The sequence below is a fragment of the Mus pahari genome, chromosome 1 (assembly GCF_900095145.1).
Source record: "Mus pahari chromosome 1, PAHARI_EIJ_v1.1, whole genome shotgun sequence".
NCBI classification, from domain to species: Eukaryota; Metazoa; Chordata; class Mammalia; order Rodentia; family Muridae; genus Mus; species Mus pahari.
In genome coordinates, this window is record NC_034590.1 from 140,336,243 (window position 1) to 140,349,185 (window position 12,943).

The window sequence follows — 12,943 nt, forward strand, 5'->3', positions numbered from 1 at the left end:
TTGCTGATGCTCACATCTATGCCTCTTGATTTCTTTCCTAGGGTTTCTATCTCCAGAGTTGTCACATTTTGGGTTTTCTTTGTTGCTTCTATTTCCCTTTTTAGGTCTTGGATGGTTTTGTTCATTTCCATCACCTGCTTGGCTCTGTGATGTCACCCAAAGGCCCTTGTGTTGAAGGCTTGGTCTCCACGGTAGTGCTATTGTGAGGTGGTAGAGGCTTTAAGAGGTTGGGTAGAGTGAGAAATCTTCAGGCCACTGAAAGGATGCCTTTCAAGGGGACTGTGGGACTGTGGTCTAATCCTTGCCTTATTCTTTGCTTTCCAGCCATTGGGCAAACTCCTTGGAGTTTGGCTATGTCACTTGTTCCCATAGTCACAGACAGTATCTTCACAGGTCTAGAAGCTACAGAGTCACTCAACCATGGGTCAAATTCTCTAAAACTATGAGCCAAATATCAATCTTTTCTCTTCATTAGTTGAGCCCTTCAGGCTTTTGTTATAGTAACAGAAAACTGACTAGCACAAGTGATTGTTACTTGTAATATTTCCTGTGGCTACTGAAGTTGTTCAATCTCTTCCTGGCTTGAATGTTACTTGTGGAAGATTGGCATTCTCTTTGAATCTCCAGTGCATAGCACAATGCTTGGTAGATAATAAGTGCTAACCAAATGGATAAATGGATGGATAGATGGATGAATGGATAGATGGATGGTTGAATTAATGGATGGGACTGAATTAATAGGACTAGGTTGGGTGGATAGATTGGATGGATGGACTGATTGGATGGTTAGATGGATTGTATGTATGAGTGTGTGAATGCATGTATGTATGTGTCATGAATGGATTGGACTGTGAAGATGAAATAATGTATAATACATGTTGATGGGTGTATGCATTCATGCATTGGCTGCATGGGTTGAATTGATGGGTTGGACTGAATGAAAATGGGTAGATGAGTGGAATTGAATGGACAAATATATTGATTGGGTTGGATGTTTGGATGAGTTGGATGGATGGGTGAGTTCAGTTAATACTGACAAAGAAACATCGTTTCATAGTTTGTGGTATGCATGAAACTTTACAGGCATCATTCTCTGCCCATCATGTCAGAACCAGTAAGTGCTTGATGTAGGACTGGAGCATATTACAGCATTAATACCCCCTGAGAACCGTGCATGAGCCTCCAAATGGCGCATGTTCATTTGCCTTCTAGGAGATATATCTTGCCTTATTTTACTTGGTAGACCAGTTACCTCCCTCTTTCCTTCAGTTCCAGGACCACATTCTGTCTGTTTTGTATTGTTAGGGTCAGACATCCACAGCTACATCCCCAAATCTCCAAATGCTTGTAGTATTTGGCTTTCTGCTAAATGCCAGCAGAAGGAAGAGACATTGTTTATTCCTCATACTCTTTTGTAGCTGCTGGTATTTGTGGAAGCAGATATGGCCTTTCGGCGATCCAGCCTTCTGCTCCAACTGCCGATCCTCATTGTTGCCAACACTGGCAAGGGCGACTGTGCTCAGCATTCCTAGTATTGGCTGGCCTAGGAAGTGAATCATATATTTTGATGATGGTTTTCCTTCCCCTTTAGTCTCTTGGTCCCTGAGGCTGGTCAAATACTGATCTCTGAGTGTCACATTGCCATCTCCTCCTCTTGCTTCTCTAGTTCTTTTCTTATTTGCTTTTCCTTCCAGGACTCCTAAGTCCAAGATCTACATTAAGTCCATAACTGAACATGGTAGAGTCATTTCTGTTCTTCTGGCAAGACCCTAACTGATAGATTTGGTAAAGGTGAGAGAAATATAATTATACAAGGTATCAAAAAGCTCGTGTTTGAGAGCAGTTTATTTGTTCTAGAAATTAAGTGGTTCTAGATTAGAGATTAAATTGGATAATTGTATCACTGTTAAGTAGTATATTACTAGTTTGGATCATAACTGTCCTCCAAAAGCCCATGTGTTCAAGCCTCACTGGTCACCCCATGGCATCACTAGGAACCTGCAGACCTTTAGTATGTTAGGGGTAGGGAAAGGAGGAGAGTTCACTGGGGCACATGCTCTTCAAGGATTCTATTTTTCCACTCTTTGTTTTCTGGACACCATGAGAAGATAAGTCTTTTGCACTGTATTATGATCCTGCTGCACTATGCCAAACTGCCACAAGCCCAGAGCGACATGGCTAAGTGCCCATGGGCCTCTGAAATTGCATGTCAAAAATGTACGCTTTCTCCTTGTGAACTGCTTGCTTATCTTAGGAATTTCTCCCAGTAGTGGAAATCTGAATGTTGCACGCAGTGGTGAGTAGAATATCCCAGACAACCCAGAATAGTCCCCTGTTTTCCTTGTCTTAGTATTATTGTTGTTTTCTTAATCTTTTGTGTGTTTTGAGGCAGGACTTTACTGTGTCGTCAAGGCTGGCTCCAAACTCACTAGAAAGCTAAAATTGCCTCCCAAGTCTGGGGATTACAGGACGGAGTGACCACACTCATTGCCCCGAGTTCTTGCATTTAGTATTGGGATGAAACAGCCAAAGAGTCCATGGGAGAGACTTGCAAGAAAAGTGAAACTTTGACCACATCTTCTTGTTGCTGTTTTCATCTTGCTTTCCACACAGACCTACAAGGATCTCTTTCTCATAGATTATTCGATGAGTTCCAAGTGGCCTTTGATTCCATGGTTTCCTTAGTATTTTATCAGGTTTATTATCCATCAAAGCCTTGCCTGGGTTGATTTGAGTGTTCGTTGGGATGCCCAGAGAAGCCTGGGTATCAGGACTCCATACTTTCCAAATCTCCCAAGTCAAACTGCTGAAGTAAGGGAGTTAGCATTAATGTACTTTTACCGGTTGCATAGATGATTAAACCTCTCAAGATCAAGGCCCCTGTACTTCTGATGTCACTGTCATTGCATCTAACATAGATAGCATAAGCAGAAAATCCAAGTCCTTTTCCCGGTGCTCCGTGCGAGGGAAGATCCCCATGATGACCAGGTGGTGTCACTACCACCTAGTTAATATTTCCAGCTCCTTGAAAATCGCGTCCCACAACTGCGTTGGACTTCTCTTGGACTCTGAGTCTATGCTTACCCTTCCTGTTTGCCCTCCTTTCTCAAGTGCACAAACGTTGCCAAGAAAACCAGGGACTTCCACACAGCTTGGATTCTCTGAGAGCAAGCAGTGGTGTGCGTTCCGATGGCCAGGCCTCACTGGAGAAACAAGACTAAAGAGAGCAGAGGTCATCATCGCACTAGCTTCCTGGTGTTGGTATCCTAGTGACCAGGGAAGGATCTACTTACTGGACGACTGAGAGAAGCTGGGTTTGCCCTCTTTGTCTTCTTAATTCACTCTTTACAATCTTGCCAGTTTTCACTAACATTTGAGTTGAATAATGCTGAATTTTCTTCTTTATGTCTACCGCTGGAATATCATTGTTATCCCTGGATAAGCGAGTATTAAGTTTACTAGGAAGTGCTTATTTTATTTATTGTCTTAAATCTTTTTCATGTAATATATTTTTATCATATCCTTTCAGCCTCCCCCAACTCTTCCAGGATCCTCCATAGCCACCCAACTTCATGTTCTTTAAAAAAAATAAATCAGAACAAACAAAAACAAAATACACACACACACACACACACACACACACACACAGAGTCCATTTTGTGTTGACCATTAGTTCCTCAGAATGTCATGGAGTGTAACTGATATAGCTAGCATTGCTCCATTAGAAGAAAGTGATTTTCCTGTTTCCAGTGGGTATTACAAACAGCTTCTTGGTTAGAGGTGGAACTTTGTGTCCACTTCCCTTCCCCGTGTCAGGATGTTGTCTGGCTTGGATGTGTACCAGGTTTAATGCGTGTTGCCACAGTCTGTGTGAGTTCATGTGTACATCAGCTCTCCTGTTGTGTCTGGAAGCCATCCACCATCTCCGGCTCTTGGATCCCTGAGCCTTGGAGGGAGGAGTTTGAGAAAGACATTCTTTTTAAGGCTGGGTTGACCAAAGTTTGTGACTCTCTGCACATTGTTCATGGATGGGTCTCGGAGTTAGTTCCCCTCTACTACAAGAGAAAGCTTTTCTAACTAGGGCTGAGAGGTACGCTGACATATGGGTATAACAGTATGTTATTAGGAGCCCTTTTAATGTTTGCTTTCCACTTTTTTTGTTGTTTGTTTTTTGCTACACTTCTTTATAAAAATAACAGTAATAGATGTCTTCCTAGAGCCCATGTCCACTCTAGTCTCAGGTCGTGAACAATTATGACTCAACTGGGTAACAAAGGACCTGTGCATCCGGCAGAAGCTATTGGATTATTACTTCTAGTTATTCACAGGCTTAGGATGCTATGTCCTCCGATAGAATTGTTCCTGTACAAGCTCAGACTTGGAAATAATATTTTACCCTTTGTGAATTCCAATCCTCTGGTTGCACTAAAAATCCATAGAAATGGTTGGAAGGAAATAGAATCTAGATTTATGAGCTTGAAAGAGGCCTTTCAATGCCCCTATAGCTCTTCTCTGGTAACAGCAGACTTAATCTCTGTCTGAGCCCCTGTCTCCAGCAAGGCTGGTTTCCTGGATAATCCCCCCCTTCTTTGTGCTAACTGCAGGATCATTCTGTGTCTAGAGTATAAACTGCAATAAAACGAGGTATTGGCTAGCAGACAAATCTCCAGTAATAGAAGTAGACTCCCTCCTTGCTCAAAACAAAGGTCTTTCTTATTTCTGTTGTCCCAGGGAGAACCTGTGTCCCCCCATCACACCTAGGTAACTCACGCCTAGGTTATGCCTCCTCTGCACTTACATCCCTGAAAGTCCATCTAACTCAGTAGGCAGCCAGTCTCTCCTTATATTCGCAGGACGACTGGAGGAGTTCTGGTCTGCTAATCATCATTCCACTTACAAGGCATTAAGATAGTTCCTTCTATTCCCCACATGGTGCTAAGGAAGAAGTGACCACTGGAGGAGGCTGGGCTTTGAAGAGCTAGAGTTCCATCAGGGCAGTGGACCTCAACCTTCCTAAAGCTGTGACCCTTTAAATCACTTCCTCATGCTGTGGTGATCCCCAATGATTATTTTATTTTATTTTATTTTATTTTATTTTATTTTATTTTATTTTATTTTATTTTATTTGGTTTTTTGAGACAGGGTTTCTCTGTATAGCCATGGCTATCCTGGAACTCACTTTGTAGACCAGGCTGGCCTCAAACTCAAAAATCCACTTGCCTCTGCCTCCCGAGTGCTGGGATTAAAGGCATGAGCCACCACGCTCAGCATAAGTTTATTTTTGTTGCTACTTCATTACAGTAATTTTGCTACTGTTATGAAATGTAATGTTAGGTGACCCCTGAGAAAGGGTTGTTTGTGACTTACAGGTTGAGAACTGCTGCATCAGGAAAGATTATTAAAACAATAGCCATGACTGCTGGAGAAGGCTGTGATAGTTGATTAAGACTGGCTCCCACAGACTCATGGTTTTATACCTGGTCCCCAATGGGTAGAAATGTTTGGGAAGGACTAGGAGGTGTGGCCTTATTGGAGATGCTGTGGGCTTTAAAGTCTCCAAAGACATGTATTATTCTCCGTTTTTTCTTTCTCCCCCTCCCTCTCCCTCTCCCCCATCCTCTATCTCATCTTTGTGGATCAAGATGTAAGCCGTCAGCTGCTTCTTTACTTTGTCTTTATGGACTCAAAAACCTCTGAAACTGTAAGTCAAAGTCAATTCTATTTCTTTCTTTTTAATAAGTTGTCTTGGTCGTGGTGTTTGGTTGCAGCAATAGAAAAGTAACCAAGCTGAATCCTGGCTAGTAAGATGGGCTTGGAAAATATTTCTGACTTCCAGAAATCTTCACTAACAGGGCAGAAGAAGAGTAAGAGCAAATCTTACTGGAAGAATTTAATGATAGCAGCTGGGTGGGGTTCCTGTCTCTTTAACTACCCCACATATATATGTACGGACAGATACACATATAAACATTAGTAAAAATTAGAAAATAAAGCTGGGCGTGGTGGTGCACGCCTTTAATCCCAGCACTCGGGAGGCAGAGGCAGGCGGATTTCTGAATTCGAGACCAGCCTGGTCTACAAAGTGAGTTCCAGGGCTATACAGAGAAACCCTGTCTCGAAAAAAAAAAAAAAATTAGAAAATAAATCTTAAATTTTTAGTTTATTTTTTATTGGATATTTTCTTTATTTACATTTCAAATGTTATCCCCTTTCCTGGTTTCCATCTTCCAACCCCCCCCCCGAGCCCCCTTCCCCTACCCTCTTACCCCCTTCTTCTATGAGGGTGCTCTCCCTCCACCCACCCACCCCCGTCTCCCCACCCCAGCATTCCTCTCTACACTGGGACATCAAGCCTTCATAGGACCAAGGGCCTCTCCTCCCACTGATGTCCAACAAGGTCATCCTCTGCTACATATACAGCTGGAGCTATGGGTCCCTCCGTGTGTACTCTTTGCAATAAAGAACAGCCCAAAGTATCTCCAAAGCTACTGTTAGACAGCTTTGAAGTTATGAGTTGGTCCTAAGCCAGAAGACCTGTCAGAGACTATACATTTGGAGAAAAAAAAAATCTAAGCTTCTGGAGCCCTCAAGGAGGAAGAAGATAAATCAAAGGGGAGCTATCACTTATATCTTATCAGATCTGTGCGTGTGAAATTAAAGTAAGAACACTTAAATTGGCTAAGGTGTAAAAACCTTAGTCAGCCTCAACTTTCACAAGAGGATCTAGCAACTATGAAGTGTCTAATCTGGCTACCTGTCTATATGCTTTAACTCATCAAATCCGTGTGTGTGTGTGTGTGTGTGTGTGTGTGTGTGTGTGTATCCCACAACAAAGGTATTCTTTATTCTCCCCCATTTTCCATATGATAGCATATCATTTAGGGGTGGAGAAACTCATTTGTCCACATTAGAACATCTGATAAGGGATGAAGATGAAATTCAATGCCAGGGATGATCTCAAAGTCCAGGCACCGGAAAGCCGTCCTCTGACCTGCCTCTGTCCAGGGTCCCGTTCAGTGTCTCGTCCCATACAAAGAAGCACTAGGTTCTGGTTTCCCTTCAAGCAGAGAAGGGTGGGGTGTAAGGAAGAGAACTTGTCTTAGATTGAGATTCCACACTGAGAAAAGGACCACGTAGGACCTCCAAAGGCTGCTGAGACACAAATGTCCCTGCTGTTGTTAAATATAGTGCACTAAGAGTTTGCATTTCCAATGGTTCTTTAGATCTCGAAACAAACTAAAAATGTAGGGTTCAAGGGAAGAAGCTAGACCAAAGAATAAAGCCAGGCATCGTGGAATAGACCTATAATCCCCAAACTCACAAGGCAGAAACAGAAGGATAATAAGCTAGAAGCCAGCCTGGGTTACATAGTTTCCTGTTTCAAATACATTTTAAATAAATAAAATGATAAATGCATGCCAGAGAAGCATGCTTCTTGGTACTGTGCAGGTAGTGTACAGGTTTGCATCCAGAACAATTGCATCATGTGAAGCTAGAGACACACGCAGGGCAGATGCCTGCACTGGAAGATGAACATGTAAATGGCATGGAGTAATCAGATATCCAAGATAAACAAAGGCTCAAATCAATTCAGGTAGAGTTGGTTGAGCTTCTGCTACATTCAGACCTATCCTCGCAGGTAACAGCACCAATGGTCAAGCATCTTCCTGCAGAAGAGAGACAAGCAAGGAGGCAAAACAGAAGGGGATAGGAGAGATGACACTTTTAAAAGTGCAGTGATCAGTGTTGTCATCGGGACAGAATCTGGAATCCCCTGGGAGATGGGGCTAGGGGTGGGGAGCACGGGCCCCATGGGAATTGCCTCGGTTGTGTTGGTTGAGTGGGACAATCCATCCACTGTGCATGATTGTCTCACTGATCTGGAAGTGTGCAAGCAGAGAGAGGCAGCTGCGGATCCTTCATGCTTCACTTTCTTCCTCCTGACTTCAGATGCAGTGTGAGCAGCTACTCCAGCACCTCCTGCCTTTCTTCTCCAGCAGGATACTGCGAGCCAGAGAGAGGAATCCCTTTCTCCTTTGATTTCCTCCCATCAGGTATTTCACCCCAGCAACAAGACAAAAGATTAGTGGGTTCTAAGTTAGAAAGAAGAAGGGTGAAGGACGGAGAGTAATGAAGGAGCCACTCATTTGTCATGGTCATTCACTCCGTTAACACACTCTGAGCAAGTTCTATTTATTATAATGGGTCAAAGCACAGATAAATTAAAATTTTTCATCAGAAAAGAAAAAAAGAGAATTTCTGGGGAGAGAACAACACAGGCACATATTGTTGTGGGAATCCTTCTGGAATGATAATCCTTCTCTCGCCAGGGAAGAGAGGCGACATCACCAACAGACCACAACCAGGGCAAGCTCCTGCAGGGTTTTGATCCCAGGTCTAGTTTGCATTCTCATTTTTATACTTTCAAACCACAAGGTTGGGCAGGCAAGCAAGTGAGAGTTGCATACTTGACAGTCAGCAGGTTGCTAAGGGCAATGATCCGTCATATTCATCTATTTCTCCAGGTCATACTGCTTCAGGTAGCAAATGACATCATGCCTGGCAGATAGGCAATCACTAACAAATCATTATATAATAACTGGGTTTCTTCTTTATTCTACCTCGATATGAAAGATCATGGTGTGTCTAATGAACTCTAAGGTTCTGGAATTATAGAGAATCCCATTTAAAGAAGGAAAATACAAGATACAGCTGAAGTGCTCAATATTTCACAATACACAGAGTAAGTAATTCACACTATGTGCCGAGTCCCATAATTCATCTATCTACAAGAAACAGGTTAAGTAGATTTCTCAGACTTCAAACCACAGATTCTGTCCGTACATAATTAGTCCTTCAAAACCAGTCCAAAATGGGAGTGTCCAGAACCACACTTAAAATGAAGAGCCTCAGAAAATAGGCATTACACTCTTAGTAACAGACATTTTAAAGAAGAAAATAAAAAGAGAGAGGAAGGAAGGGAGATGAAAGTTGTACACACAGGGGCAGAAGGAGGAAAGACAGCAGGAAAACCCCTCTTCTTCACATCATTGTGGTCTATTTATTGGTATATTTCATAACACACAATAGAGTGTGTTATGTTCAGCTCGCTAGCTACCTCAAATACTTGCCGTTTGTTTTGTTGAGAACATTCAAGTTCTGGGCAAGGATGATACAGTGATTGCCTGGTGTGTGTGTGTGTGTGTGTGTGTGTGTGTGTGTGTGTGTGTAAATGTAATATATATATATATACATATATAAATAATTGTGTAATATATAATATATATATATGTATATATATATTTGTGTATTGTATTGTATGAACCCTGGGATTTATCCCTAGCCTAAAAATCCAACACTGAGAAGGAAGAAGCAAGATGATGTAAGATGTTCAAGGTCATCTTCAGCTACGTAGTGAGCTTGAGGCCAGCCTGAGATGTGTGAGTGCTTCTAAGAGATATAGGTCACCTAGACCACTCAGTCAGTGAGTCGGCTGCAACAGATTGTCCGAGCACCTCTCTGGAATCTCAGAGCAAGTGTTATAGGGCTCTCCACTGAAACCCAGTCAGCCAAATACTCCTAGATTGTGAAGGAGGAACTTTGAGTCAGAGCTGTCCAGAATTTAACAAGATGGAACCCTGATTGGAGACAGTGTCTGCAGAGAACCACAGCCAGAATAGGAAGGACTACCCCGGGCCAGAACCAGCATTCCCAGCTGGACTCTACAGCACGACCAAAGGTTTAATGAGCATCCATGACCAGACCTCACAAGAGACCAGCCAGAGGTAAGAACACTTTTCGCAACCTGACCCCTGTGGACAGCCTAGAAATGTGACAAGAATTTATGACCCAGCCTGCGAAGGGTGTGGCGGGTATCTTGGAGGCTGAGAAGAATTGCCTAGAGAATGCAGATTGGAGCCAGCAAGCAGCCCAAATTGCATCCATATCCTCAATCTTCATCCAGCTGGTTCCCCCTCACATTTATTCCTCCTTCTTTTAAAACCCCGTGTTTATTTCATAGGCTAGTATGTGAACTCTCTGACTGCTCTCTCCTGCTCCCTCTCCATCTTCCCCTGCCCTCACACTTCCCTTCCCCTTCTCTCCCTTCCTCCGTCTTCCCCTCCTTTTATTTTTTATATATAATTTCTTTTTTCATCTTTCTTTTGACAAGCTTCCCCGAAAATATAGACTGGCCTGGTATAGGGTTCTGCATGTCTCAGCTCCCTGAGAGATAGGACTGCATTTAGGTTATCTAATTACATTTCTTTATCTCTTTTCATAATACATTTAGCAAACTCTGACTCGTCTCTTGACAGGTCATCCCTACTATTCCCCTTCTACTTTCCCTTCCTCGACATAGGACTAATTGCTAGCTTTGGTGTATTTTTCCTTTAACTTATATCTATAGTAACTCATATATTCATATACATAGTGCTATCAATGTTCATTTACTTCATTAAAAGATTGGCATTTAGGTGACTGTCTTTTATTTGATAGTTACTTTATCTTTAAATTGGCCTGCCCTTTGGTGGTGGAAGAAGCATACCTCAATATAATACACAATTATACATATGTATATATATATATATATATTTATATGCTACATTCATACACACACACACACACACACACACACACACACACACACATAACATTTGATCATTCTTTCCCAAATGGAGAAAAACTCAAAGCAATCCTATTAAAATAAGGAACAAGACAAGGATGTCTACTGTTTTCACTTCTATTCCATATAGTTATGGAATTCTTAGGTAGAACAACAAAATAAGAAAATAACAGGCATCAGACACCAAACCCAGACACTATTGCTGATGCCAAGAAGCGCTTGCTGATAGGAGCCTGATACAGCTGTCTCCTGAAAGGCTCTGCCAGATCCTGACCAATAGAGATGCAGATGCTTGGATGCTCACAGCCAACCATTGGACTGGGACCCCAATGGAGGAGTTAGGGGAAGGACTGAGGGAGCTCAAAGGGCCTTATCTGGCATTAGCGGGAGGGGAAGCCCTTGTTCCCGTGAAGGCTCGATGCCCCAGTGTAGAGGAATGCTAGGGTGAGGCAGGAGTAGATAGGTGGGTGAGTGGGGGGCACCCTCATAGAAGTAGGGTAAGGGGTGTGTGTGTGTGTGATAGGAGGTTTGCAGAGGGGATACCAGGAAAGGCAATAACATTTGAAATGTAAATAAATGAAATATCCAATTTTTTTTAACAAAAAGAAATTAACAGGGATACAAGTAGGAGAACATGTTAGAATATTCTTGTTTGCAGATGATATTATGCTATATGCAAGAGATTCTGAAGGCAAAAGTAGAGCTTTGGAGAAATGCTCAGGGTTCAGGAGCACATGTTGCCCTTGCAGAAGACCTCAGTTCATTTCTTAATACCTATGTCATGTGACTCACAACTACCTGCAACTCCAGCTTACCAGGGATCTGATGGCTCTGGTCTCACAGACCCCTGTATTCACTTGCACATATTTATACACAGATACACACACACACACACACACACACACACGCGCGCATGCACACGCACACGCGCACACGCACACGCACACACACACACGTGCGCACACATACACGCACACGTGCACGTGCACACGCACACACACACGTGCGCACATACACACACGCACACGCACACACACACACACACTTTTTAAAGATAATAAAAATAAACCTTCAAAGAAGATAGTATAATGTTGGCAGGTGTGGTGGCATCTGTCTTTACTCCAAGTGCTCAGGGGACAAAAACAGATGGATCCCTGTGGATTCCAGGCCATGCTGGTCTACATAGAGAGTTCTAGGCCAGCCAAAGCCACATACTAAGAACCTGTTTCTAAAATAAATGAAATAAAACCTACAAACAAAAAGATAAAACGAACAACGACAAAAGGGATCCAACAAAACCCACTGGAACTAGTTAACATTTCCAGAAAACGAGCAAAATACAAAATTAACACACAAAAACCATTCAGTAGCCTTTCTGTATACTAATGACAGACACGGGGTAAAGGAATTGGGGAAACAATACCATTCACAGTAGCCTCGGTAAAATAAAATACCTTGCAAAAAAAATCAAACCAAGGTGATAAAAACTTTCAAAGACTGAAGAAAGAAACAGAGACACTAGAAGATAGAAAGACCTCCATGCTCATGGATTATTGGAATTGTAAAAATGACCACCCTTCTTGATCAAAATCCCTATGCCAGTCTTCAGGATAGAAAAAAAAATCTTAAAATTCATACGGAAATGCAAAAGACTTAGAATAGCCAAGGCAATCCTGAACATAAATAATGCTGTGACATTTTTCTGATCTCCTGCTCTCACATCCTCAAGGCTAGAGCTCACTCACACTGCCCCGGCAAGGGATGGGGCCAGCTCCCTTGAGCACCACAGCTTGTTAGGGGCTGTGTCGCTCTTGGACATCACCATGGCCCTATGCAGTAGCCCAGACCAGGGATATGTGCATGACCTGTGGTGATTGCATGAGCCACTGACATTGACACAGACCCCAGCTGCCGCGGGGACACAGATCCAGACATGGTCCTTGATGGCAGCACAGGCCAGGACCTCACCATCAGCCGTCTTGGTTTTTTGACAAGGAGAACAGAAAAACTAGAACACTGGAGCAAGACCATCTTTAACAAATGGCACTGGGAAACTGGGTGCCCACGTGTCACAGAATGAATCAAAACTTTTAACCACTCCCACTGCACACAAAACTCCAGAGGCTGGTTGTGGTGGCACAGACCTTTAATTCAAGCACTCAGGAGGCAGTGGTGATTTGAGTCTGAAGCCAGCCTGGTCTATGTGGGTATCAGGCCAGCCAGGTACATAATGAGACCCTATGTATAACAACAACAACTAAACTCCAAATATATCAAAGCATCATGATGGGAGAGGGAGGGGAAGGGGGGAGGGGAGGG

General features: G+C 42.9%; 1 long non-coding RNA gene across 1 annotated transcript in view; it reads left to right on the forward strand.

Annotated features, from left to right (window-relative positions):
• Positions 1-12,943, forward strand: part of LOC115065370 — a 24,033-nt gene that overhangs the window by 9,925 nt on the left and 1,165 nt on the right. The window contains exon 2 of the long non-coding RNA XR_003845157.1: positions 5,643-5,701. This is a non-coding gene — a long non-coding RNA (uncharacterized LOC115065370). The remainder of the gene's footprint in view (positions 1-5,642; positions 5,702-12,943) is intronic.